A 26733-nucleotide genomic window follows, 5' to 3' on the forward strand; every position below is an offset into this window, starting at 1 on the left:
TGGGCTGGTGAACATATGGAGGTGCTGAGAGAGTGCTGCCTGGAGAGGGTGCGGAAGTTCCTCACCCTTTCCCCAGACCTTGCCCTATGTGTCTCTTCCATCTGGCTGTTCCTGAGTTATATCCTTTTATAATACACCAGTGATCTGGTAAATAAAATGCTTCTTTGTGTTCTGAGTCGCTTAGTAAATTAATCAAACCCAAGGAGGGGGTCGTGGTAACCTCTGATCTGTAGCTCATTGATCAGAAGTGCAGTTAACAACCTGGGCTTGCTACTGGCATCTGAAGTTGCAGAGTAGGGGTTGGGGGGGCGGTCTTGTAAGAATGAGCCCTCAGCCTTTGGAAATTGATGCTATCTCTGGGTAGATAGTGTTAGAATTGAGTTGAATTATAGATACCCAGATAGTGTTGGAGTATTGCTTGTTAGAGGTGTGGGGAAACCCCCACCCCACCACACACACACACTGGAATTGGTGATCAGAACACCCTATTCAGGCACCATTCTTCCCATTTTGTGAATAAGGAAATTGAAGCTCCCAAAGGTTAATTTACTCGATGTAATCCCTAAGATAAGTAGCAGAGTCCAGAATGAAAGCCAGGACTTCCTGACCCAAAGTCCATGCCTTTCAACACAGGGCACCTCCTCATGCTGTTGGGGAGGGATGAGGGAGAAGCAGTGGGTGAACATCCAGACTGGCCTTAAAAAGGGCATGGCAGACTAAGCTTAAGTCACTTAAGCAGTTCTTATTTTGTTTGTGGCTATGGGGTGCAATTACTGACATCCTAAAGGTTGTCTAACTCACAGTCTCCTCAGCATCTTGAGATGTACAAGGTCACTCCCAGGAAATGTACAATCCAGTAATAAAAGGGAGAATAACGTAGCAAGGCCTGTATCATTTTTTCCTCCTGTATAAATGGGGACTACAACTCTCAGGTTAAAGTCATATAAATATTCAGTGATGAATATTGCTGTTTTGTTCTTCTATATCACTTTGTAATTGCATCTTCAAGTTATCGTACTATCAAATTGTGCTATATAATACTTATGGTCCATTATACCATATTACAATTATTGATTAATAATCCTGACTTAATTTTTTCTGTGAAGTTTTTGGTGATGAAGAGCATGTTTTGTGTTTGCATTCACTTTCCCTAACGAAATATGTGGTCCAAGTAAGTTGTTAACAATTTCCTATAGAACTGAATTAACTTTGGACAAGTTACTCATCTATCTACCTACCTCCATAATAGATATCTGTGTTTCTGTCAATTTGTATCCCACGTATACAGCCTCACAGATAGTGGTTATAAAGGAATAAAAAGACATGTTTACCTGGGCTCGGGTCCCAGTTTCCTCATCTGTTAAGTGAAAGTGAACACATCATCGTCTTCTTCGAGATAAGTTATTCTGAGCTATAAAGTATCCACATTGTCAATCTCATAGGGTAATTAAAAGCCTAAATCATAAAGCAGGTGATTATATAAAAAAAAAAATTATGCTTCAGCCACTCTTCCTACTGAATAGTCCTAAATTCAAATGATTCAGAATCATTTGGTAGAGCTTTTAAAATATGAATATGCCTGACTTCAGTAAATCTCCAGTAAATCTGGATTTACGGGATTGTTTTCCAGCAAGGGTATTTTCTGAAACCTTCCTCCATCATTCTGATATGCAGACCCCAGTAGGAACTTTGCTAATCCAAGGCGAGTATTATGTAGAGGGTCTTGAATAAATGACATTCATTTACAGCTGCTCAGACAATGGACTCAGAGAACATATGCTTGTTGCCTTCACAGCATGTCAGACTTCTGTGTATTTTGTGAACTTATTAGTCACAGTTGGAATTTTATGTAGAAAAATTCTTTTTAAAACATGCTTGGTAATCTGTTTTAAGATATATAGTATATTACTAGGCTAGAGTGTTTATTTTTATTTTCTGAAAAGAGTACAAAGCATGGTCTATTTTAGAAGTTGGCCTTTCTTCATGACCCGTTCCCAAATTTCAGCCATTTCTAAATTTCATTCAAGGATTATTGGTTTTTATTTAACTTCTTTTCACAATTCCTATAAATTAATGTTTCCTGTAAGCAACTGTTTATTCCATTATTATCCTTCAATGTGATTAAAACAGCAATGAAAATAAGTAATCACAGCATAATTCAGAAAGTTGGTGTGGCTTTGACTATAATAAATACTCTGATACCTGCAGTATTTCAAATACTTACCATCTATCTCCCTTGGAGAAGATGACCCCAGATCAGAAAAGAGAGGCTCTCATTATTTGTGCAGGCAGATCTGTAATTTAGTAAATCTTGAAATATCAAGTTTACCAAAAAATAACAACAAAACCAAAAAACAAAAAACTTGTTGTAGACCTCTGAAGAGACATTTCTAAGAAATGGAACCCTCATTTCAACTGATGCTTTGGTTAAAATCAGGGGCAGGACTATAAATGCTTAGCCAAATTCTTGGTCTGACATAAATACAAGTAGGTCAGGCCTTTAAAAAACATAGCACTCTGTTAGAGAAAAGAATTACAATTAAAGGCTGAAACATACAATTCTACGAAAGTTGTTTATGTACTTTGCTTCTCTCTTGAGGAGAAGATGAACTCCTTGGGAACCAAGACTTGGACTCACTCAGTCTTGTGTCCCTGTCACCCAAGACGGAGTCTCACGCAAAATCAGCCCTCGTAAGTGTCTGTTAGATGGATGTAGGAATGGGAAACATATAATCCAAATAGTGTGAGCTAGTCACAGGAAAAACTACATATTAAAAAGCACAATATGAATGGCTTTCCTGGTTGATTACTTCCATTTGGCAGAAGGTTGTAGCAATAGAAAGGATTTATTTGACTTTTATATCTAGACCAATCCACTAATGCTGTATGTTGCTAAACTGTGGATTCTGAGGCCACATTGCATTTTCAGGGGTGTCCTCTCCCCTCTGCCACAAGTTTATTGTGGAGTGCATAAGACAAAAACTCAAGAAACAAATCTCCACAAAATCCATGTCTTATTCAATTGCATAGAAAATTACTGATTTTTTTTTTTTTTTTTACATTGCTAGACCACAAAAATTCTGAAAGTGTCATAGAATCTGAAGAAGCCTCATTTGTATTTACTAGGAGTAAGGGAAAAACAGTATAAAGATTTGACTGTTTCATAGTAGCTTGATATAACAAGTCTTATCTTGGTTGGTTTTTCATCTCCTTATGTTTGGAAAACATTTATTAACTACATTTTGGGGAGGAGGCAAGTTGGATAATCTTGAAGTTCTTATTTGAATTCCCAGAAGCATTGAATACTGCTCAATTGCCCTACATTACTGAAGCACTCTTTTCCCTAGGTTTAGTAACATCACCTGATTGTTCACCACCTGCTTTGGCTGCTTATTTTTCTCTAATGCACTTTGAACATTGCATTTCTTCTTGGTGTCCTTTCTTTTCTCACCCTATCCTCTCTTTAGACCAAATCGTATTCTTAGTCACAGCTGCAATTACCACCTTTACCTTGATCACTCTGTGCTCGTATCTAAGTTCCAGTGACACACTACTGTATTTGTTTCTAACTGCTTTTTGTTGTTACTTTGCTTTTTTCCTTCCGGCTAATAGCAAAACCATACACATGGCTGAGCATATTAAACTCTTGAAGTTTTGGTGATTGTTTTTTGTTTTTTTGGTTTTTTTTTGCCGCTCCTCTGTCTCCTGGCCATATCCAACAGATGTCCAAGTAATCGATCATATCTAATTAAGTCATGTCGAGGTTACCTTTGCCATGTGCTTCAGTGAATGATTCTTTCTGTCCCCAACCTTGTCATCCAGTGTATGAGTTAGCTGCCTCACTGGGAACTTGTTCCTCATCAACCCATTATTCCTGATGTTGGAAGATAATTAATTTGAACACATTTCGTATATCACTCCCTTGCTTAAAAGCATCTAACCACTCTCATTTGCCCCTAGAATGTAAATGAAGTCCTGACTTGGTCTACACTAACCTGCTTTCCAACCTCATCGAGTGTCTCTTTCTCACTAACTCTTTTTGCCACAGCCATACTTACCTGAATTATTTATTAAAGCCCCACTATTCTTAACTCACTTCAAATTCTTTACACGTGGACTATTTCCGAAATACTTGTCCTTCCACTTCTCTATCATATTTCTCCTGTTTATAAAATCTGACACAAGAGAATTCCAGTTCTGGCCATGATGGAGTAACAAATATCTTACTTCCTATATTGCCTGTAAATTGCCTGTATTCTCAAAAAATTGGGAAAAAAGGTAATTTTTTAGAAATAGGCTTTATTTTTTAGAGCAGTTTAAGGTTCACAGAAAAACTGAGCAGTGTATGGAGAGTTCTGTAGACCTCCTTCCTGTTCCTGCGTGTACACAGTGTCATCCAGTGTCAACACCCAGCACCACAGGGGTACATTTGCTACACTTGATGAATCTACATTAATACATCATAATCACCCAGAGTCCATGGTTTACATTATGATTAACTCTCAGCGCTGTACATTCTATTAGTTTGGACAAATGTGTAATGAGACATACTATTATATTATCATACAGAACAGTTTCACTGCACTAAAAATCCTCTGTGCTCTGGCTGTTCATCCATCTCAGCTCCCACCCCTGGCAACCACTGATCTTTATGCTGTCTCCATAGTTTTGTTTTTCTAGCAGGTGACATAGCTGGAATTTTACAGTATGTAGTCTTTTCAGATTGGCTTCTTTCATTTAGTAATATGCATTTAAGGTTCTTCCATGCTTTTTCATGGCTTGATAGTTCATTTATTTTTAGTGCTAAATAATATCCCATTGTCTGGATGTGTCATGGTTTATTTATCCATTCACATATGGAAAGATATCTCAATTGCTTTCAACTTTTGGCAATTATGAATAAAGCTGTCATAAACATCCGGGTGCATTTTTGTGAGGACGAAAGTTTTCAACTCATTTGAGTAGAATACCAAAGAGCACAATTGCTGAATACTATGGTAAGATTATTCTTTTAAACTGCCAAACTGTCTTCCAAAGTGGCTATAAAATTTGGACCCCCCACAAGTAGTTAATGAGAATTCCTTTTGCTCTACATCCTTGCCAGCATTTGGTGATGTCACTGTGTTGAATTTTGGCCATTTAAATAGATGTGTAGTGGTATCTTGTTTTAATTTGGACCTGTCCTTTCTTGGTAGGGGAGTGTTGAAGTTTCAAACCATAAGTGAGCCTTTTTGGATGTAAAGCTATGATCCTTAAAAGAAAAGACACAAGTGAGTGCCACGTCCAATTTGGTTTTCTGCCATAGAGCAGAAATAGTCCATACTGACACCGTGAAATGAGTTAAAACAAACAAACACCTGAGCAATTCAACAGGAAAAGAAAGTCTTTCTAGTAGATGGTACTAGAACATCTGGATATCATATCAGAAAAAAAAAATGTATGAACCTTTTCTGTATCTTAAACAATTAAAAATATTAATATCAGATAGATCATAAATGAAGATAAAAGCTTAAAAATAGCTTATTGCAAAAAACATAGGAAATTATCTCTGCAAACTTGGCTTTTGGCAGGATTTCTTAGAGAAGATATAGATTGTACTAATAATAAAAAAATACAGAAATATACATAAATTGTTTAATAAACATAAGTTACTTCATCAAAATTAAAACTTCTTTCCATCAAGAGTCCCTGGTAAGAAAATGAATAGTCAATGAATAGGAAGAAAATATTCATAATACAGGTATGGGACAAAGGACTTATATCCCAATATATAAAGAACTCCAACACGGAAATGGTATGAAAGAGAAACCACCCAACTTTTAAAAATGAGCAAAATATTTAAACACACGTTTCACAAAGAAAGATACACCTTTAACTAAAAAACACATGTAAAAGTGCTTGATATCATCGGGGAAATGCAAAGTTAAACTGCCTTGTGACACCGCTACAATCTCCACTAAAATCAACATACTTATACTGCTGGCAACACTAATTGTTGGCAAGGTGTGGAACAATTTATATACAAAAAAAGTTAGCTTTTATAATGTCCAACTTATATAATGTCCTTGTACATTTTTGGTAGGTGTGTAAAATGGTATAACCACTTTAAAAAATTGTTAGTCGTTTCTTATGAAGTTAAATATCTTACTTAATTGTGAGCAGGTACACTCTTAGCTATGTCAACACCAAGCTATATGTAAGCACAATCTCAGTAGTATTTATAGTAGCCTATAAGTTGAAGCAACTCAAATGTCCATCAACAGAGAATTGATTAACACATTGCTGTACAGTTGTACAATTAAAGACTATTCACCAACAAAATGGAATACAACTACTGATGAACAATATATGTGAATTTAAAAATCATCATGCTGAATAAAAGAAACCAGATGCAAAATTTGTAATAGATTGTGCATTTCTAAAACAGTTCAGTAAAATATGCAGTGATATAAATCAGAAGAGTAGTTCCCTCTGGGATCAAGGTGGAGAAGATCTGTGAAGGAACAGGAAGGAATTTGGGGATAATGAAAATGTTCCATTTTTTTAATAGTGGTGTAGGTTAAGCACTATATATGGTTCTCAAAACTCATCAGTCTCTATATTTAAGTCCTGGGCATTTCACTGTATATACATTATATCTCAATTTTTAAAAAATGGAACACACAAAAATGACCCTGTCAGAGATGTGTCTCTAACAAGATAGTTTTTTTAAATTAATTTATGACATATCTATTTGTATATTGTCTGTCATATTGAAGACATTTGTGAAATGTTATCTTTCTGTATTCCTTGGTATTTTGCAATCTCTTAGGCTTATAGACTCAGTGGTTCAGTGCTGGACTGGAAAAGGTATAAGATTTGGAGGCAGGTGTGTCTGTGTGTGTAGCTGGGTTCTATCACTTCTGATAGTGTTAATTTGAGCGAATTTCTTCTGATCTCCAGGGTGCTATATCCTTACCTGAAACATGGGATTTTAATAGAGTTGTTATGAGGGAAGGCAAGAAAAAAATGTATATATAATGTCAAGCAAATGATACTAGCTCAATAATAAATAATATATGTAGATATATACATATTAGTGATATATATTAAATATATATATGTATATACAGATTTGTGTATGTGTCAGAAAATTTGCTAACAAATTTACTCACCTCACCTTAATCCTTACAATATCCCAATGAATTAGAAGTTGTTTTTATCCCTCTATTCAAGATTAAGGCTTAGAATTGAGCTGAATAACTTGCTTAAGATCACATTGTACCAAACGGCAGAGCTAACTTTTTATCCTTGGGAGCTAGATTCAAGGCTGCCTTTTCAGTATTACTTTGTTTCATTGCCTCCCTCTAATTTGTCTGTATTAATTTCTCAAAAAATCCCATCTCCTTAGGCAGTTGCCCACTCTGACGCTAATTTAACCCTTTTAGCTTCAAGGAACTCCCAAGTCCAGGGATGTCATCCTTATTGAAGAGCTCCAGTGCTTTAAATATCGTCTTTATCCTGGAGAAGAATTTGCTTCTGGACCTCGCACATCCCCTGAGAACTATGCTACACTATTCTACTTTCTTTTAAAATGACAACCTTTAAAATACTTGAAAATGCCCACTACTGTCTTGTCTTTTCTTTTGGAGTTTCACAAGGGATTTACTGAGCAAATTCCTTGCATGATACCGAGGGACTCAACAAGTGACCCCAGACTGGTCACGCCAGACATCTGGGCTGTGTGACTTTGTGCCCAGTGTTGGTAGCAGCCTGGTGGGGTGGGACTCACCCGCCTCCCTCGCCCCACCTGGTGCCTCTGACCCTCAGGTGATGTTCAGAAAACGCACCTCACTTTCCCGTTCCCCTTCCTGCTCAGCTGTCTCCACTTCTAAGCTGAAATCAAAAGGAGACTTCTGCTTTAGAAATTCAGTTACAAGTAGTGCAAGTGATAATGGAAATTTGACTAATATACTCATTTTTCCGTTAAAATAAGAATGTTAAATGTGCAGATTTTAATAGTGAGCTTCAGTGCACTGTCTTTATACTGTAAAGGTCTGACTAAAGACAGTGTCTAGTCAGAGTGGACCTAGTGTAAGGCTGAGACATTCAGCTCAGGCTTAAGATTTAAGGGGTGCTAACGTCTCAGCAAAGGAAGTCATGATGAATCATCTATCAGAATTTTAAATAAAGACAGGATCAGTTTGGTGATCTCTGTATGGGAGTATTTACCAAGCAGCTCTACAATGAAAATATGCCCCGTCTGAATCTCACTAAGGCAGAATGTACAGGTTTTAAATGATCTGAAAATAGAAGATGAAAATTCAAGGATGGGGCGGTGGGGCTCCCAGGGACAGACAGCTCAGTGGTGCTCCATGGCTGGGCATTGAGCCCTTAACTGGAGTAAAAACTATGAGTTGGTACCTCAAGAATATCTTTCAGACTAGCGGGGTGAAAAGTCAAAGGGGGAGACTGCACTATAAAGAAAGATGAGAATTTACCCTCTACATCTGTGCATATAATTTCTAGGAGGAGACGGAATTTGATATTACTAAAAACAACAATTTGACTTAGAAGACAGAGTTCAAAAGAAAAGCGTGTTTTTTTGTGTAAGAGGCAGGAGCAAAAGATTGAACCTGTGCTCAGTTCTGCTCACTGATGGGCATCATTGTAGTTTTTATTTCACAGGGTTGCCGTGGGAACAGCATTAAAGAATATTTACACGGTAGGGTTATCACACTAAGCTGCACCACGAACTCTACTGTTTCATCCTTAGAGAATTTTTTCTCATATAATTAAAATTTTTTCCTACCATCTTGGCACAATGTGTACCCTAAAAATGTTTGCAATTGTGTGATGGAAAGAAGTCTTTGTAACTTTACATATCTTTTTCTCTGTTTTTCTACCTGATTAATATTTTGATTGATTGTAAACTTTTATACTGGGTATAAGTTTTCTTCTGAATTTCTAAGACATTACTCAGGTGACTTCCATCCTCCAGTCTGCTGCTGAGAAGCCTGATGCCGTTTTGACACTCACTCTTTCATGTTAAACTTGATTCTTAACTCCTCTCTGGAAAACATTTACTTTAAAAACAAAATTTTTTTGTGGACTTCCATTCTTGTCTTATGTTCTGTATTTCTTTCTAATTATTAAAAACATGTGAACTTATTGACTGTCGTATTTATTTTTGTGACTTCAAATCCCAAGGTGCTAATTCTCCTGTTTGTTGAATTTATATATATATTTATATATATATATAATATATATATTTATATATATATATTTTAGCATTTTAGAGCTATTGTATGTTAAGATTGCTTGCAATTATAATTATGTACTAGTTTTCAGCAGAGGTTATTTTATATGTAAAGGTTCTTTGGGCCCTCCTTTGTGAATGGGTTCTGTCAAAACGAAGCCATCCTTTGCTTTTTGTATTTTGTTTTAATTTTTTAAGGCTTCCAAAGTTACTAGGTGAGTTTTCATTTCTGGATGTGGTGTTACCACACCTTACTTAGTGAAATCGAAGTGTATTTAAAGCACTCCTACTTGTGGTACAGGACTGGTGCTGTGACTGACTTCTTGTTGGCCCTATTCTATCTGAAAGCCTGGGCTTCTTTCTTCCTATAGGCATTAAAATCCCAAAGTCCCATCCTTGACGCGTATATGTTTAGTTAAAAATTCCATGTATTGCTGCAGTATCATCACTTGTTTATTAATGTCTTTTATATCTTATTTAATTCCTGGCATCTAGAACTTCTTTCTTTTGAATTCAGTCATGCATTTTTTTTTTTTTACTGTGTCTATTTACAGACATTTCTGTTTTTAGCATTTAAATTTGTTAGTAGTCATTTACATCAAATTAGTGTGCCATATTACTTGAGATTGGATCTGTTCTTGAAAACCATGCTGAAAAAAATTTTTTTTTAATTCTACAGAAGCTTTTGTGCCACTTTAGAATTCTCACTAGACTTTCTCTGAAATGCTCCATACTCATTTGTCTCGTGCAGCCACGCATCTGATTACATATTGTTTCCAAGAGTAATTGTATGTAATCACTTTTTTTTTTTTTTGCTACAAACAGTATAAGCTGCTTTAAAAAAAAAAAAATGTCCTAATTTAAAGCCAATAGCCAGAAGACTTCATTTCCTAATCAAGGAAGCCTGAAAAAAACTGTAAAATTCCAAACTGAACATAAAGCCTTACATCTACAGCACATTCCAACTTATGAAGTACATCCATCTCCACAATTAACTTTTGAGTGACGTCTCATCATTTGACTTTACCTGTTAAGCAACTCGAGGAGGTATAGATCTGAGGTGGTACAGATAAAACCCAGCAGAGATAGGGATCAAGTTTGTTTCCTCTGCTTGATATCCCTGCTACTATTTCACAGTTCATACACTGTTTCCTTGGTTGTAAACTGGAGCTGTTGTGAAAATCAAAGGAGGCAACATGTAAGGTTGCTTTGTAAACTGTGGAGTACTACGTAGCTGTGAAAACTGATCATGGCAACAGTGCAAACTACCAGAACCCCATCATGACAGAGGGAACCAAGTCTTTTACAACTTGTTTGTAAACATTGTCTGACCTTGGCTAGTTACTGTGGTGACCATTTTCACCAGGCCACTCTAAAGGGACCCTTATGGGTGGGCAAGGCGCTCAGAAGAGTGCTGTTTAATATGATCTCTCTCAGTCTTTCTTGTGTATCAAAAAGGACCAAAAAAAAAAATTTATCTCTTTGGTGTTTTGTTCCCCTGGTCAGGTGCCTGTCTTCCTGTCGGTTCTGATCCCGTGGGATTATGTAGCTTTCTCTTCTCGGCTCTCTGCTGCCTTTGTTAGGATTCTTCCCTTAGCTAGGTCTCTCCTGTGACAATGATGAGTGATTTGAGGGTATTAGCCAGCTCGTTCCAGGCAGAAATATCTCCGCTACACTTGTCTGGCATAGCTATATAAACCTTTTCTATCATTACAAAGCCAGAAAACCAGCTCCAATTGAAGTGCAATTAGCGCCGATATACTTGAAAGCAAATGTATTTACATGTAGGCTAATTAAAGAAATCTTAAAGAATTTGACATTACAGATGGCACACTGAGGAAAAATGTGTATTAGGGTATATCTCTCTTTTTTTCCTCAATGCAAAATTGTACAGTAAACACATCTTCATTTATAGAACTGTCTCAAGTTGTTATGGCAACCAGAATCTGGGGTCAAGCAGAGAATGTATTGTTACCATTGTTCCCTATGCCTGGAGAAACAGAGTTTTAACACCTGATAGGGTTTTGAACATCATGGAAAAAGGGAAAGTTTACTTTTAGTGCCCTAGATTCCATTTCTAAATACTCTCTTCTCTGACAAACTTTACTGTACATTAAAATTTCAGCCCCTTCCCTAAGTTTGCCCTGAAAAAAGGATCCACTATCAAATAATTTTTACTTAATATGCTTGAGTTGATGTCATGGTTGCCATTTCCAGGAAACATTCGTTTACTTATAAGTTACTTAGGTGATCTTGAGGGTTTGAGTCAATGATCTTGGAGATATTTCATATAGTTTCCATATCTATAAAATGGGTGTAATAAAATGTGATTTATTGAAAGACTGGAATAATAAAAAATATATATAATACAAGAGAAAGTTTTTGAAAAATAGCAAACTACTATAAATGCATTCTCATATGCAATTTTTTAATCTTTTTATTTACTCATTCAAAAGACATAAATGATGTGTTTAATATGTGTCAAGACACACTAAGAATACAAAATAAAGTAAGATCTAGTGTTTGTCTTTAAGAGCTCAGCATCCAGCCAACAGAAGTCAGTTGGTTATCAAATTATGTACAGAGTTCTGTGACAATTCACAGAGAAGACTGTCTCACCCCCTGATAAAGAAGAGGCGCCCACTTCCTCTTCGGAACCTGTTCACGTTTTCCTGGCCTCAACTCTGGTTCTAGCCGTGCTGCGTCTGTGCCACACAGCTCCAGAACGGGTTTGCTCAGTTCTCACAGAAAGCTTCTTACTTCAAGCCCGTAGTGTGTTTTTCCAACTTTCTTCACAGTTGTCTGTAACACCATAGCTTGAAAAGTAGACAGACTCCTACTCAGATACACACACAGACAGCCAGAAGTGCAAGGGAGTTAACACACCTGAGGGCAACCTCCAAAGGGAGTCAGGTAAAAATGTCCTTCCCTGTTGGACAGAGCACCTTACTCCTGCTTAGTGTAGTAAGATCATGAGATGTACTCTCAAGTAAACTACATGTTTAAATAAATTGATGCAGGCTCTGCTTGCAGAGAGAATCTGGGCTGAGGCTATTCCTAGGAAGGCAGATCCCCAGGGGGAACACTGTACCTCATCAGTCACAGTAAGGATCTTATTGTTTAGACAGGTGGGGTGGTGATAACCTCACTTGCCCGTATTAGCATCACAATTACTAAGACCTCATTCATATGCAAATTACGATGAGCTTCAAGAGGAAGGGAGAAATGGGGAGGGTATAGCTCAGTGGTATAGCGCCTGCTTAGCATGCACAAGGTCCTGGTTTCAATCCCTAGTTCCTCCTCTAAAAATAAATAAGTAAACCTAACCACCATGCTTACAACCCCCCCCCACCCCCGCTAAAAACAAAGAATGAATACATAAAAAAAGAGAATGGGAGAAGAATTGGGTTATGTGGCAGCTCTATCCCTTGCTCTCCATAAGGCGGTGGCAGTCCTTAGGCTTTGAGGTTGTCCAGCTTGGGCGGGCTACCTTGGAAGCCCTGTGAAAAGAAAATGACAGGCTCAGATACGGCAGGCGTCTTCTTGGTGCACTCTCTAAAATTACAGGGTCTGTCAGGTCCCATTTAAAGATCATTTTCATGTAAAGAGATTCTTATCTCCTGCAGTCACAGGACAAAATGTGGTTTAAAAAAATTTAATTTCTGTTTAATAATGGTGGAATGATTTTTGAAAGGCTTCACTAAACATCAGGCTGGGAATGACCTCGTGCAGAGTTGGTATCTGTCCTACCAAGTGGGGCATATACAGTCAACTAATAGGTGATGTAGAGTGCTGTCTCCCTAACAGATCGAGTAGATGGCTGGGGGACCCAAATGGCCAGAATAGCCTAAGCCTTCCCTTACCACACTTTCAGTGGCTCAGTGACTGAAATCTCGTATTGTTCCCCACAACCTTGGACTCTGTTGATTTATAAGTTCTTGTCCCTAGTGTGTTCCCAGGGGACACAACAAGGGTTTCACTAAGTCTGTAGCTACACAAAAGTGTCAGGTCATTTTGGGCTCCCCGTACCTATGAAACGGCTGATAAGGGAAGTATTACATTGAAATAGGTAACTGAAAGTAATTGCTCTGAGGAGTGAGGGGTGCTGCTACACGATGCTGACGTAGAGGGTTGTGTCTGCAGCCAAGAGGTGTTCTTTGTTGACAGTGATGAATGGGCAGATGCTGCAGTTGTGACCAGCACGAGCAAGGCAACCGGGGTATTAGGCTCATCAGGAATGGGTCACTCATCAGGCAAGTAACCCAGAGAAGCTGAAGTTCTGGCCAGAGGTGAAGGAAGTACACAGTGGTTTACATGAATGAAGTTTAATTATAGCCTTTATCAGTGGACACTGTAGCTTCATTAACAAGCATGTTTTAAGTCAATGTTACAGATTTGCCGCTTTCTCCACCGGATGATACAGTGATATACGAAACTTAAAGCTGGGCACGAGTGAGTGACGTGAGGGTTGGATTGCGTTAGACCCCTCTTACGCGCCACCTCACGTGCTCATCTTGCCCCCGCGGTCATTCTGTCTGGCTGCAGTGAGTAGTTCTCAGCAAGCTGTGAGCCACGTTGCACTGACGCTGCTAACCGTCAAGCCCATGCCTCACATTCGTTGCTTACTTCCTGGGTCTTCTCTGCCATCCCAGCACTGGGCATCGTCGCTGGTACACTTGGCACGTGGGTACACATAGCCAAAATGTACAGAGAAGTTAATGGTCCCCAAAGCCACCCTCACCAATAGCTCACAAGAGACAATAAATAAATGTCTCTCTGTTGTTTCCTGAGCAGACAATTTGAGGAGAAATCCCATACGTTACTCAGAAGATGCTGCTCAGAACCAGCCTCTCTTATAATAGCACTGACTGTCTTGTTAGTCTCTTTTTACTGTGTCTTTCTCACCTTGTCTTAGTCAGTGGGTGCCTACTCCCTGCGATCACCTCCCAGATCAGCTACCTGCACGGAAGTCCTGGTCCCAGGTTCTGCTTCATGCAAAGCTGAAACCAAAAGTGTGCTAAAATAGTGACACTTAGTCAGTCCTGAGAAATGGAGAAAAAATGTCCAAGTTTTGTTTTTTTGTTTTGTTTTTTAGCAGAAATGAAGGGGTGGAAAAGGCAGTTGAGACATCATGTTTATAAGCAGACGTAGGAATGAAGGTGATTATCTACTGTTTTTTTTAAAAAAGTCAGTAACGGAGAAACTCAAATCACACACTATACAGCCAATTCCTCGAGTTTGTTTAAGTATGAAATCACTGAAGTTGTTTTCCATATATGCATTAGATTAGGTTTTCATTATTCCAGAAGGCATTGTTCCCATGAGAAGGTTCAGCAGACTTTAGATTGATGTCACCAAATTGAATTTGTATAAGGGCCAAGTAGATGATACAAATGGTGGTTTTTCTATGTGTGGAGATTCTAATAAACTTAAGGTCACATGTCATTCTGAAGTGGGCAGCAGTTACTCAACTCAAGATGATGGTTATCCCGTGAGAAAATAGACAATTCAGAGCTGTAAAGTTCTTTCCTTAGATTATTTAAATTTAAAAAATGATGTGGAAATTCAAGGATGTTTACCAGTTGGCATATGAGTATCTCTCTCTTTTTATTTATTGTATTTTATTTTATGCTTTATTGAAATAACGGCAGTTGCATAATATGTACTAGTTTCAGGTATACTACATAGTGATTTGATATTTGCATACATTATGAGATGATCACCACAGTAAGTCTAGTAACCATCTGTTCCCCTATAAAGTTATCACCATATTATTGACCATGCTCTTGCACTGTGTATTATATCCCTGTAGCTTGTTTAGTAACTGAAGGCTTCTATCTCTTAGTCCCCACATCCCCGTCTCCTCTGGCAACCACTGAATTGTTCTCTGTATCTGTGAGATTTTGTTTTGTTTTGTTTCTTTTGTTTTTTTAAGATTCCACATGTAAGTGAGATCATACAGTATTTATCTTACTGTGACTTATTTAAGTTAGCATAATACTCTCTAGGTCCATCCATGTTGTCACAATGGCAAGATTTCTTTTTATGGCTGAGTAATATTCCCTTGTATATGTAAACCACATCTTCTTTATCCACTCATCTATCAGTGGACACTTAGGTTTCTTCTGCATCATATCTAACATAAATAATGCCACAATGAACATTGGTGTGTACCTATCTTTTTAAATTAGTGTTCTGTTTTCTTTAGGTAAATACAGAAGTGAATTTGCTGAATCATGACAGTTTTATTTTTAATTTTTTGAGGAAACACCATATTCTTTTCCATAGTGACTGTACCAGTTTGTAGTCATACCAACAGTACCAAATTTTCTTTCCTACACATCCTCACCAACACTTGTTACTTATTGTCTCTACAATGATAGCCATTCTGATAGGTGTGAAGTGGTATCTCATTGTGGTCTTAATTTTCATTTCCCTAATGACTGGTGATGTTGAGCATTTTTTTATGTGTCTGATGGCCATCTGTATGCCTTTTTTGGAAAAATGTCTTCACCAGTCTTCTGCAGATGCTTTAATCAGGTTGTTTATTGATACTGAGTTGTATGAGTTCTTGGTATATTTCAGATATTAACGTATGTATATATATCTCTGTATACGATTAGATATTAATTTTAGATATTAGATTATCATTTGCAAGTATCTTCTCCCATTCAATAGACCATCTTTTTATTTTGTTGATGATTTCCTTCACTGTGCAAAAACGTTTCAGTTTGATGTAGTCCCATTTGTTTATTTTGCTTTTGTTTCTCTTGTCTAAGGAAACAGATCCAAAAAAACATTGCTAAGACCAATGTTAAACAGCGTATTGCCTATGTTTTCTTCTAGTGGTTTTATGCTTTCAGATTTTACATGTAAGTCCTTAATCCATTTTGAGTTTATTTTGTATATGGTGTGCAAAAGTAGTACAGCTTGATTCTCTTGCAGGTAGCTGTCCAGTTTCCAAGAACTATTTATGGAAGAGGGGTCTTTTCTCCATTGTGTATTCTTGCCTCCTTTGTTATAGATTAACTGACCTTATAGACATGGGGTTATTTCTGGGCTCTCTATTCTGTTCCATTGATCTATGTGTCTATTTTTGTGCCAGTACTATATTGTTTTGATTAATGTAGCTTTGTAGTATAGTCTGAAGTCAGGGAGTGTGATTCCTCCAACTTGGTTCATCTTTCACAGGATTGTTTTGGGTGTTTGGTGTCTTTTGTGTTTCCATACAAATTTTAGAAATATTTGTTTCAGTTCTGTAAGAAAATGCTACTGGTACTTTGATAGAGAATGCATTGAATCTGTAGATTGCCCTAGACAGCAGGGTCATTTTAACAATATGAATACTTCCTATCCATGAGCAGGGTACATCTTTCAATTTGTTTGTGTTGTCTTCAATTTCTTTCATCAGTGTCTTACAGTTTTCAGAAGATAAGTCTTGTACCTCTTTGGTTACTTTTAGTTCTAGGTATTTTATCGTTTTTGATACGTTTGTAAATGGCATTGTTTTCTTCATTTCTCTTTCTGATAGTCTGTTACTAGTGTATAGAAATGGAACCAATTTCTGTATATTAATTTTGTATCCTGAAACATTACTGAATTCTTGTATAAGTTCTAATAGTTTTTGGTAAATCTTTAGGATTTTCTGTGTATAGTATTTGGCCATCTGCCTACAGTAGCAGTATTACTTCTTCATTTCCAGTTTGGATTATTTTTACTTCTTTTTTTTTGTCATAGTGTCTATAGTCCTTACTGTAGCTAGGACTTCCAACGCTGTGTTGAAAAAAAGTGGCTCGAGTGGGTATCCTTTTCTTGCTCCTGATCTTAAACGACATGCTTTCAGTGTTTCATCATTGAGTATGATGTTGGCTGTGGATCTGTCACATATGACCTTTATTACCTGAGATGTATTCCCTCTATACCCACTTTGTTGAGAGTTTTTAATCATAAATGAACATTGAGTTTTGTCAAAAGCTTTTTTTGCATCTGTTTTAATGATCATATGATTTTTAATCTTTGATTTGTTAATGCGGTGTATTATGTTCAATTGCGAATATTTAGCCATCCTTCCATCCCTGGGATAAGTAGTTCTGAAGTGAGTCTCTCGTAGGCAGCATGTATGGATCTTACTTTTTTTCTTCTTTCTGCAAATGTATTCAACCTCTCTATGTCTTTTGATTTAACATTTAGCCCTTTAATATTTAAAGTAATTACTGATAGGTATGTACTTTTTAATGTACTTTTTGACATTTTGTTGATTGTTTTCTGGTTGTCTTTGTAGTTCTTTTTTGTTTCTTCTTTGTTTCTTCTTTTGTGATTTTGTGGCTATCTTTAGTGTTAAGTTTGGATTCCTTTCTCTTTTTTGTGTGTATCTGTTACAGGTTTTTGTTTGTGACCACTAGGTTTATATATAACTATATAGATAGATATATAGATGATTTCTTAAGTTTGAACATTTTATCCCCCTTTATATTTTATATCCTTCTATTTTGTGCATCCCTTAACTATTCATTGTGGAGATAATTTTATTACTATTATCTTTTAACCTTCCTACTACCTGTATAAGTGGTTCATCTACTACCTTTCTGTATGTTTGTCTTTACTAGTGAGATTTTTTTCTTCCGTAATTTTCATATTTCTTGTTGTAGCCTTTTATGCTTAAAGAAATTCCATTAACATTTCTTGTAAAGCTGGTTTAGTGATGCTGAACTCTTTTATCTTTTAATTATCTGTGAAATTCTTTATCTCTTCTTCAATTCTGAATGATAACCTTGTGAGGTAGAATATTCATGAATATAAATTGGACCACTGGTGGATGGGGTCAGTTCCCCAGCACTAACAATATAAAGAGAAGATTCCTAAATGGCACTTACTAATGCCGCTGTTACTGAAGAAGAACAAGTTCCCAATGATGGCTGCCTCCAGGGCCTTCATCCCCAGGGAAAGTCTCAGTTGCCTCCTGCCTCTCTGTGAGACTCTTTTAATTTCAGCAGGTGAGTCTGACCAAGACTCCATTCAAACTACTTGCCTCTGTGCTGGAGCTTGGAGCATGTGAGATTTTGTGTACACCCTTTAAGAGCAGAGTCTCTTACAGCCCTCTGTCTCTCCCTAACATAGCCCCACTGGTTTTCAAAGCCAAATGTTCTGAGGACTCATCTTCCAGGTGCAAGGCCTTTGTGCTGAGCAGTCTGATTGTGAAGCTAGCACCCTTTACTCCATGGGGAGCACCTTTGTGGTTGTGATATTCCTCCCATTTGTGGGTTGCCAACCTGAAGTTGTGGGTCCTGACTACACTGTGTCCCCACCCCTCCTACCTCTCTTGTGGTCTCTTTTTTATGTCTTTAGTTGTGGCAAGTCTTCTCTGCTAGTCTTCAGTTTATTCTCATAGATAGTTGCTCTATAAGTAGTTGTGATTTTGGCGTGTCTGTGGAAGGAGATGATTTTGACCTTCTCTGCTATCTTAGCTACCTCTCTCTCTCTTTTTAAAGAAGTAGTTTTGACAGAAAGAAGACACATCCAACAACATGCCTCTGCAAAAAAAATTGACCACAAATTTGTGTCATCTTGCTTAGCCAATGCTGTCTTTACATTTTACATATCACACTGTTATCTTCAGTTGAGGTTCCTGAGCTTCAACCTGTTGGAGTGTGAAATCAGCAGCAAATGTCGAGTTAGAAGACCTAGAGCCAAGTCCTAATTCTTTCTGTCTTTGTGTGAGTGTCACATATTTAACATCTCTGAGTCCCAGTTTACTTACAGTCCAACAGTAACTTTTTTTACCGTTTTGTGGAGAATTAGGTAATAACCTTTAAGTCATTTGCTTAACATAGAGTTAGAAATAAATAAGTCACATTATTTTTGTAATTCCATGGGTCTAGATAAAGGCTAAAATGTAAAGTTATCTTTCTTTCAGTTCTGAGTTCAAATACTAACAATAAGGTAAGTATAAATAAAAAGTACAAATATGAAAACAGATATAAAGTAAAAGTAATATAAATTAAGCTTCACAGTAGTAGAATGAATTAAATAACTTATGTTAAAGTCCCCGGCACAGCTCTTAGTACAAAAATGGTAACTGTTACTATTCATATTTGAGTAGTTATTACTTGTTACTCTTATTTCAAATAATTATCCCCATGATTAATTAAATTTACTACCATTTTTGTTAGTCATGAAACAAACCTTCATTGAGCCCTTCCTGTGAAAGTACATCCATCATGAATTTATACAAATAATCAGTTCTCCCTCCTCCCTCCTGTCCCCCTCCTCTCCATGTCACACCACTTTATTCTTTAGTTCTGAGAAGAAATATTGGTTATAATACTTTTCTATGAGTGAATATTTGAGAAGAAATTCCTTTATTTATGACAAATGGGTAAGTAATGATAAAAAGTGTCATTTATGTAAATTTGCATCAGGTAACAGGAATGTCAGGAGAGACAAACTGAGAACCTCTGCACTGTCTTTTTTCTGCCTTTTACTTATGGCAATATTCAGTAAGTTCAGAAAAGTGGTCTTTTACCTGAGGGTTCTGCATCAGGGACTTTTAGTGAGATGTCACGGTAACAAAGACAAATAAGTCTACGGCGTTTGCAGTCTTATTAAATTACTATCAATTTAGAAGAATACTCTTAATTAGCAGAGTAGGTTAACTACAGAAACTTTAAGTATTGGCCTTGAGCATTTCTTTATCTTTAATATGTAGAGTCCTCTTTACATACAGTCCTGTGAATTCAGATATATTAGCCAGGCTTTCATTAAATTCTATTCACTTAAGTTGTTTTTGATTGTTGTTTTGATTTCAGTTCTGTTTAATTGTGGGGCGACCTTCTAATAGATTTATTCATGGAATAATTTAATTTGTTTCAAAATAAGTATATGGTTCTACGTTACTCAGTTCTAAAATTAACATGATGTTGAGTTACTTAACTGTTTACTTGGTAATAAAAGATAGTGAATAACATCTTCTTGGAAATTGTTCCAAATTTCAACTTCACTCTTTTACTAGAATAATGTATTGGTATTTTAATATACCAGAAGAAATTCAAATGACTTTTTAAAAATCTCTGGATGTCCTATCAATGAGCAAGATAAACACATGACCATTTTCTATCACTCAAAGATCGGATGAGGCAGTTTTACCTTATTCCACCTGAAACAATCTGTTTGCTGTGGTCTGGTATTCATTTAGTCATTCAGCATCAGCAGCCAAGAAATCTTTTAGCCGCCACTAAATTCTAAGCATATGTTCAGTGCTGGAGAATCAAAATTGAATAAGGAGGTTTATTGTTATGGAATAGCTCAGTTGATGAAACAAATATAAAATAGAAATTTGTATTAATGTTCTCACTTCAGATATACATATGTAAATGATAATGTCAGATTGCTAAACGTTGCTTGGAGATGGGGCTAAGCTTTTGCAAGAACTCTGGAGTTGCATATTGAAGATCATTGTGTTCATTAAGTGAATGGGGGAATTATGAGAGTTGCAACAGAAAAGGAACTACATAAATTCATTGAGGATTTCAATACTCCCATAATTTAAAGATGCTATAGCTTTAGAAATCTCCATATGCTTTTGTCGGGGGCTGACAATAGCTGAAACAGTGGAAACTGTGTGCTTTGATGATGAGCTGATTCTGAAAGCAATGGGAGCCACTGAAAATACTAAAGACTGGAATTATATAATCAGGTTTGCAGTTTATCAGGGCACTCTCCTAGCAGTATGAAAGGTGAGTTCAAGAAAGATGAGAAACTGAGCAGGGAAAAAAATTACGGGATATTGCAATAATCCAGCAAAATACATTTGACCCTTATGGAGTGTGGGGATTGGGGCAGTGACCCCGCACAGTAAAAAATCTGCACGTAACCTTATGGTGGGCCCTCGGTATCCACAGTTCTGCACTCATGGATTCGATTAACTGTGGTTAGTGTTGTATACTAGTATTTATTGGAAAAAAGATCCTTGTGTAAGTGGATTCGTGCAGGTCAAACCCGTGTTTGTTGTTCCACAGTTAGCTGTAATGAGACTTCTGAGGTAAAACCTTGGTAATAGAAGTAGATATGTTATAGGTAGGAATTATATTAAATGGAAAAAAATAATAAGACTTACTGACTGATTATAATTGGGGTTAGAAAGAAGGAGAAATCTAATGCAACACACATATTTTGGGTAGTATTAATGGGACAAGTAAGCAAAATAGGTAAAAGAAAGTATTGGGAGTTGGGGAACTATAAAGTGAATTGGGTTCTGAACATGCTCAAGCAGAAAGGTCTGAAGGGCAATCAAGCGAGTGGGGACATGGGGTGAACAATGAGGCAGACACGTCGAAGGACAGTTCTAGGCTGCTGAGTGTACCTGTGAAAGGTGGGCGTGATGAGCTCCTTCTGGACCAAGGGCACTTCCCTGGAAGCTAAAAACAGTAGGTTATGGAGGAGAATGTAGAAATGAAGTCAGAGTAGCGACATCTGGAAACATAGCAGGGTTAGAACCCCTGTACTGTTGCGCAGAGCAGTTTCTTTCTTGAGCACTCAGCAATAATTACATGCCAGTAAGAATGACATGTTTAATTTCAATCTGGAATTTTAGTTGCTTTTTACATGTCTTATCCGCTTTACTGGTCTATAATCCTCAGGACAGGTATGAGGGCAAGATACGTAACTAGTTTCTCTTTTTTTTTCTGAAGTTTCACACATTTTTCTAATAATAGTCACTGCTCACTGAATATATGGCAAATTCACAAATAATTGAGCAAATTATTCTCATATAGTGCAAAAGGAATTAAATCCTAGAAAAGAGAAAAAGGGCGAAGTGGGTCATTAAGGTGGAAGGGGACTTTTAAGAGTAATGCTATAGTTGATAACATAGTGTTACATAAATGAAGTTTGCTAAGAGAGTAGAACTTAAATGTTATCAACAAAAAAAAAAAAAAAACAACAAAACAAATCAACCATAAATATGTGAGGTGATAGATGTGTTGATTTAATTAAATTGATGAGAGAGGAATCTTTTCACAATGAACATGTATATCAAGTTTTCATGTTGTACATTTTAAATATCTTACTATTTTATGTCCATTATACCTTATAAAGCCTGAAAAAAACTCAAAAAATCAAGAAAAAAGAATAACACTGAGACAGATAATTGAACAAAGCTGCAAGTGGATTTCTACAAGCAGGGAAGAGCAGAGGGCATTTCAGGCACAGGCGGTGGAGAGAGCATTTTTGCACGGTGGTGCTGAGGGAAGCAGAGGCAGACTCACTGCCTGGCACTGTCCCTTGAGAAGTTTCATATTTAATTGTAAGAATAACAAACAACCAAGAGTGGAAAAGAAAGCCTACTCTACGGAGTATTCTATTCTAAGGCACATTGTATATGAACCAGAGAGTCAGGAGGGGAAGGTGGAAAAAAAACTGACAAACCTCTCATGAGTAATTGTGTATGGGTGTGTGTATTGTATCTGTGTGTATGAGTGTGTGTGAGAGATAATTTGAACTCAAATCTGGATTATACAAAGAGCTTCTGCATCTGTTATCGTTTTTGATCCGTACAATATTCCCTGAGATATTTTCCCCTCACTTAAGGGATAAATACATTGAAATCCAGAGAATAAGTCACTTGTTCAAAGTCACACATCTAATGAATGTATGATCCAGAATAAAGACTTAGACATTGAACCCTTAATCACACCTCCAAATAGGGTTTTTTGCTTTCTTATTTTTTTTGTTTTTTACCACAGTGGTTTAATAACCAGCATGTTGGCTCTGAAGCATCTCCCAAGCATCTCCCTACAGGTTACTTGCTCAAAACCTATATACATGGCTGTCTACTAAAAATTAGCAGAGGAGAACGTCATTGAAAAGACATATGGTGAATCCAGAGCATCAGCTGAGAAAAACAGTTTGACTGATGACTGAAGCCTGCTACAGCTCTGGGCTTCTCTTGAGTTGCCCTATAGGTGCGAGGAGAAGGCTGTTGGAATTGAGGCTGCACCAGCTTAATCAAAGACTAGCTTAGCTTAGAGCAGCACTGGGGGCCACACAGAATCTGTTTGAAAGGACCTCCTGAATGTCACACCTGTTTGTTCCAGAACTCTTCCTTGTTGAGAAGGCACCTTTGCAGAAATATATTATTCCTTTATTACCAGTCTAGCTGCTGTCCAGATCTAGCAATCTGTCACATCCCAGATGTCTCCCCTTTGTTCTGAAGATTATCACACGTTAGAGCGATAGAGTACTTTACAATTATCACATCTAATTCTCTTAATTTAGTGATAGAGAATCTGAGGACAAGAACTATTTTCATGCAAGTCACACATATTGTTAATAAAGAATCTATAGTGAAAAAAATATGTATGTTTAAAACAACTTGAAAGGTGATCTAGAGAAATTCTCTTCTGCATGTAACATTTCCCCTTGAGATAAGGGAGATTCTGAAAGACTAGCATAAACACTGTCTTAATTCAGTTGAATAGATTTTATATAGCGTGTCAAAAAGTGTCAAACACTTTTTCTCATAACTGGAGATTCATAGATGAAATGTAATGAGCAGTGAGGAAAGCCCCACCAGAAACCATTGACTGACACAAAAAATGGTGATTAGACAAAAATGACGCTTACAGAACTCCGTAGGGTGACAGATCAAAACACATTGACACTGAAACTTATACTTGGTTCATGCATATTTTTTGATAGGTTGTACATAAGACAATGAAAACATTTCTATTCCATGATACTGTAATACATCTGGGCATCAAAACATAAATCTACTTAAAAAATACTGAGATATACCTCCCCAATACTGTGTTCCAAGCTATCACTTTTTTAAAAAATTTGAACCACTTACACAAAAATCATCTGATGAACATTTTGTGTGTCAACAATTCACTTAGGCAAATGAGGCCATTCAATATAAAAATTATAATGGATGAACATGCAATGCTCTATTTGAGTATGGAGAAGGGGAAAAAGAGCTCTTTATTCATTCTGCCTGCTGGACCGTAAATCTCAAAGGACCTCAAAATGCATAATTTAGAGGGAAATATTGTTGATTGAATTTTCTGTTTAAGGAAAAGTACAAATATTTTAACTTCTTAAGAAAAGCAAAGTAAAAGCACTGACCATTGAAAATTATAAATTATGAAATTTGTATTTAGAATAAGAGAAGGAGTTTTGCAACTTTTATTCAGGCTCAGAAGGGTATTTTTGTCAATAGGAATAGAAATTCTGATTGGCATAGAAGAGTGTTATCAGATTCTGATTCTGTTAATTTCTCCAGAGTCCTTTCTCAAATGCGATAAAGGATAAATATTCATTTGTATTGGTCTAGGAATTTTAAACTTTCCAAATCTCTTTTTATATACCTTTTTTGTTAAAAGCTTCTGACATATGATAATTAAAACTGAGTTTTCGAGTAAGACACATGTAAGCTTTTATTTTCTATATTCTTATCTTGGAAATGTAGGTGTATATTAATGTGTTATGAACCGAGTATAAACGAATCCATAAATGCTAATATTGCCTTCTCCTCTGTCCTGTGCTCTTCCTCATCTGACTAGTTTACTAAGAATATAGATTAGAGGAGACGTTTTCCTGTTATTAATGGTGGCATGGAGCCTATGCTTTATGGTGCTTCCCTGTTTTTCTTTTTATCTTATTCTCTGTAGCTTAATTAAATTTTTCTTATGGGAATTTTATTTCTTTTATGTATGCAAGGTCTAAATGTCTCTTTTTTCTCTCAGATTTACTTTTATTCAATTTCTGAAACGAAACAATATGCCTATTGCTCTGAGTTTTCTAGTACATTTAAAAAAACAGAAGCATGTTCTATTTTTTCAATCTAAGAGATTGAGACTAACCCTAAACCAAGTAAGAATCTTTATTAATTTATATTTATTCCCTAATACTCCCAAGCTAACAAGATTTTTTCCGTTTAAGACTCAGATTTCTAGATAAATATGTTTTTTGTTTGTTGTTTTGTTTTTACTAATTTGGTGTAATCATTGAGAATTTTGTTTAGGAGCATTGAAACACTTTTTGTTCTTTCTTGTTTTTTGGTTTTTTTTTTCATTGCAAGTGTGTTATTTCAGCTACATAAAAGGTCAATTAGAATTCTGCTTTAAAATTATTATAATCAGATAACATTTTAGTTTGTAAGTGGTAAAGAGTCTAGGAAAAAAGAATAGTTCATAAACTTGTTGAATATTTGTATTCATTTAAAGGAAGGTGCCTTTCTCTGTCAGGTCCTGCAAAAGATATCATTCACTCAGACTCAAATATTCTTTCAGAAAACATTTATTGAGCATTTACAGAAGATAAATGCTCTATTAAACACTATGAGATTCAGGATGGATGGCATGGAGGTTGTAATCTAAACCATACAATCGACATCTCAGTTTGTTTTATGGTTCACAAGGTAATCAGTAATTAAAAGTGGATTAAATTAAATGGAATTGAGACTGTTATCTAGATATGTATAATTTTAATGTTTATCTTAAGACCCATATATTTTGAACAATTAGAATGCTAACGTACATTATTTTATTTAGTTCTTTAGCCACCCAGAAGAGGTAAGTGTTCCTCCTCTTCTGTGACACTTGGGAAACTGACCATTTAAAGAATTGAAAAAAATTTTTGAGGGTCACACAATTAGTAAATGATGCAATCTGATCTAAATTCTAAATCCTTTCCAAAGTTAGAGTTTTGTCTATGCTCATTTCTGATTCAGCACCACAGAACTGGTGTACACAGTCTCAGTGGGCATCCACAAGATGGAATATAAGCTTCTGAAAAACTGTGTTGGACACTTATACAGTTGAAGCTTCTCCGGTGGCCTGAAAGTGTTAACAAAACTTCCAGAGGTGACTTACTTGGAAATGGGAAGAAGTGTAAGCATTAGGGATGCCAGGTTTTATATATGGCCACCACGGGGTGGGCACATGTATTCAGAGGAAATGAATCACGAAGCGTTCGGTTTAACAGAAAAGGGAAAGTTCACCGAGGCGTTTATTTCTCTTGAGTTACTTTGTTTTATTTCCACCATGACATATAATTTTTCTTTTATATTTATTACGGACTTCCGATGGGGCCAAATCTACTTCGTTTCTTTTGTCATAATAGCAATTTTCTGCTCTTTATTTGTAATTCTCTTCTGTTTTTCTCTCTTTTCTTAACAACTTCTTGATATATTTTCATCAATCCAAAGCTTTGGAAAGGAAAAAAGAAAAGTGTGATCATTGAATGGGAAAGGAATAGGCCACCAACCATGGCTGGGTTTTGCCTTTGCTGTTTTGAAAGCTTTTGCCTTTGCTGTCTTGAAAACCCACCAAGGCATTGCACTGTATTTAAAAGACTGACTTAGCATTTGTTTTGGCAGGACACTACTTATATACGTGAATTAAAAATATAAATATGGTTGTTCTACATGGAAATCATATATTTTGTTCGTTTTAAGGCGTGACAATACTGTGTACTTATATAGATGTGATGACTTGATC

The sequence above is a fragment of the Camelus bactrianus genome, chromosome 25, assembly GCF_048773025.1.
Source record: "Camelus bactrianus isolate YW-2024 breed Bactrian camel chromosome 25, ASM4877302v1, whole genome shotgun sequence".
NCBI classification, from domain to species: Eukaryota; Metazoa; Chordata; class Mammalia; order Artiodactyla; family Camelidae; genus Camelus; species Camelus bactrianus.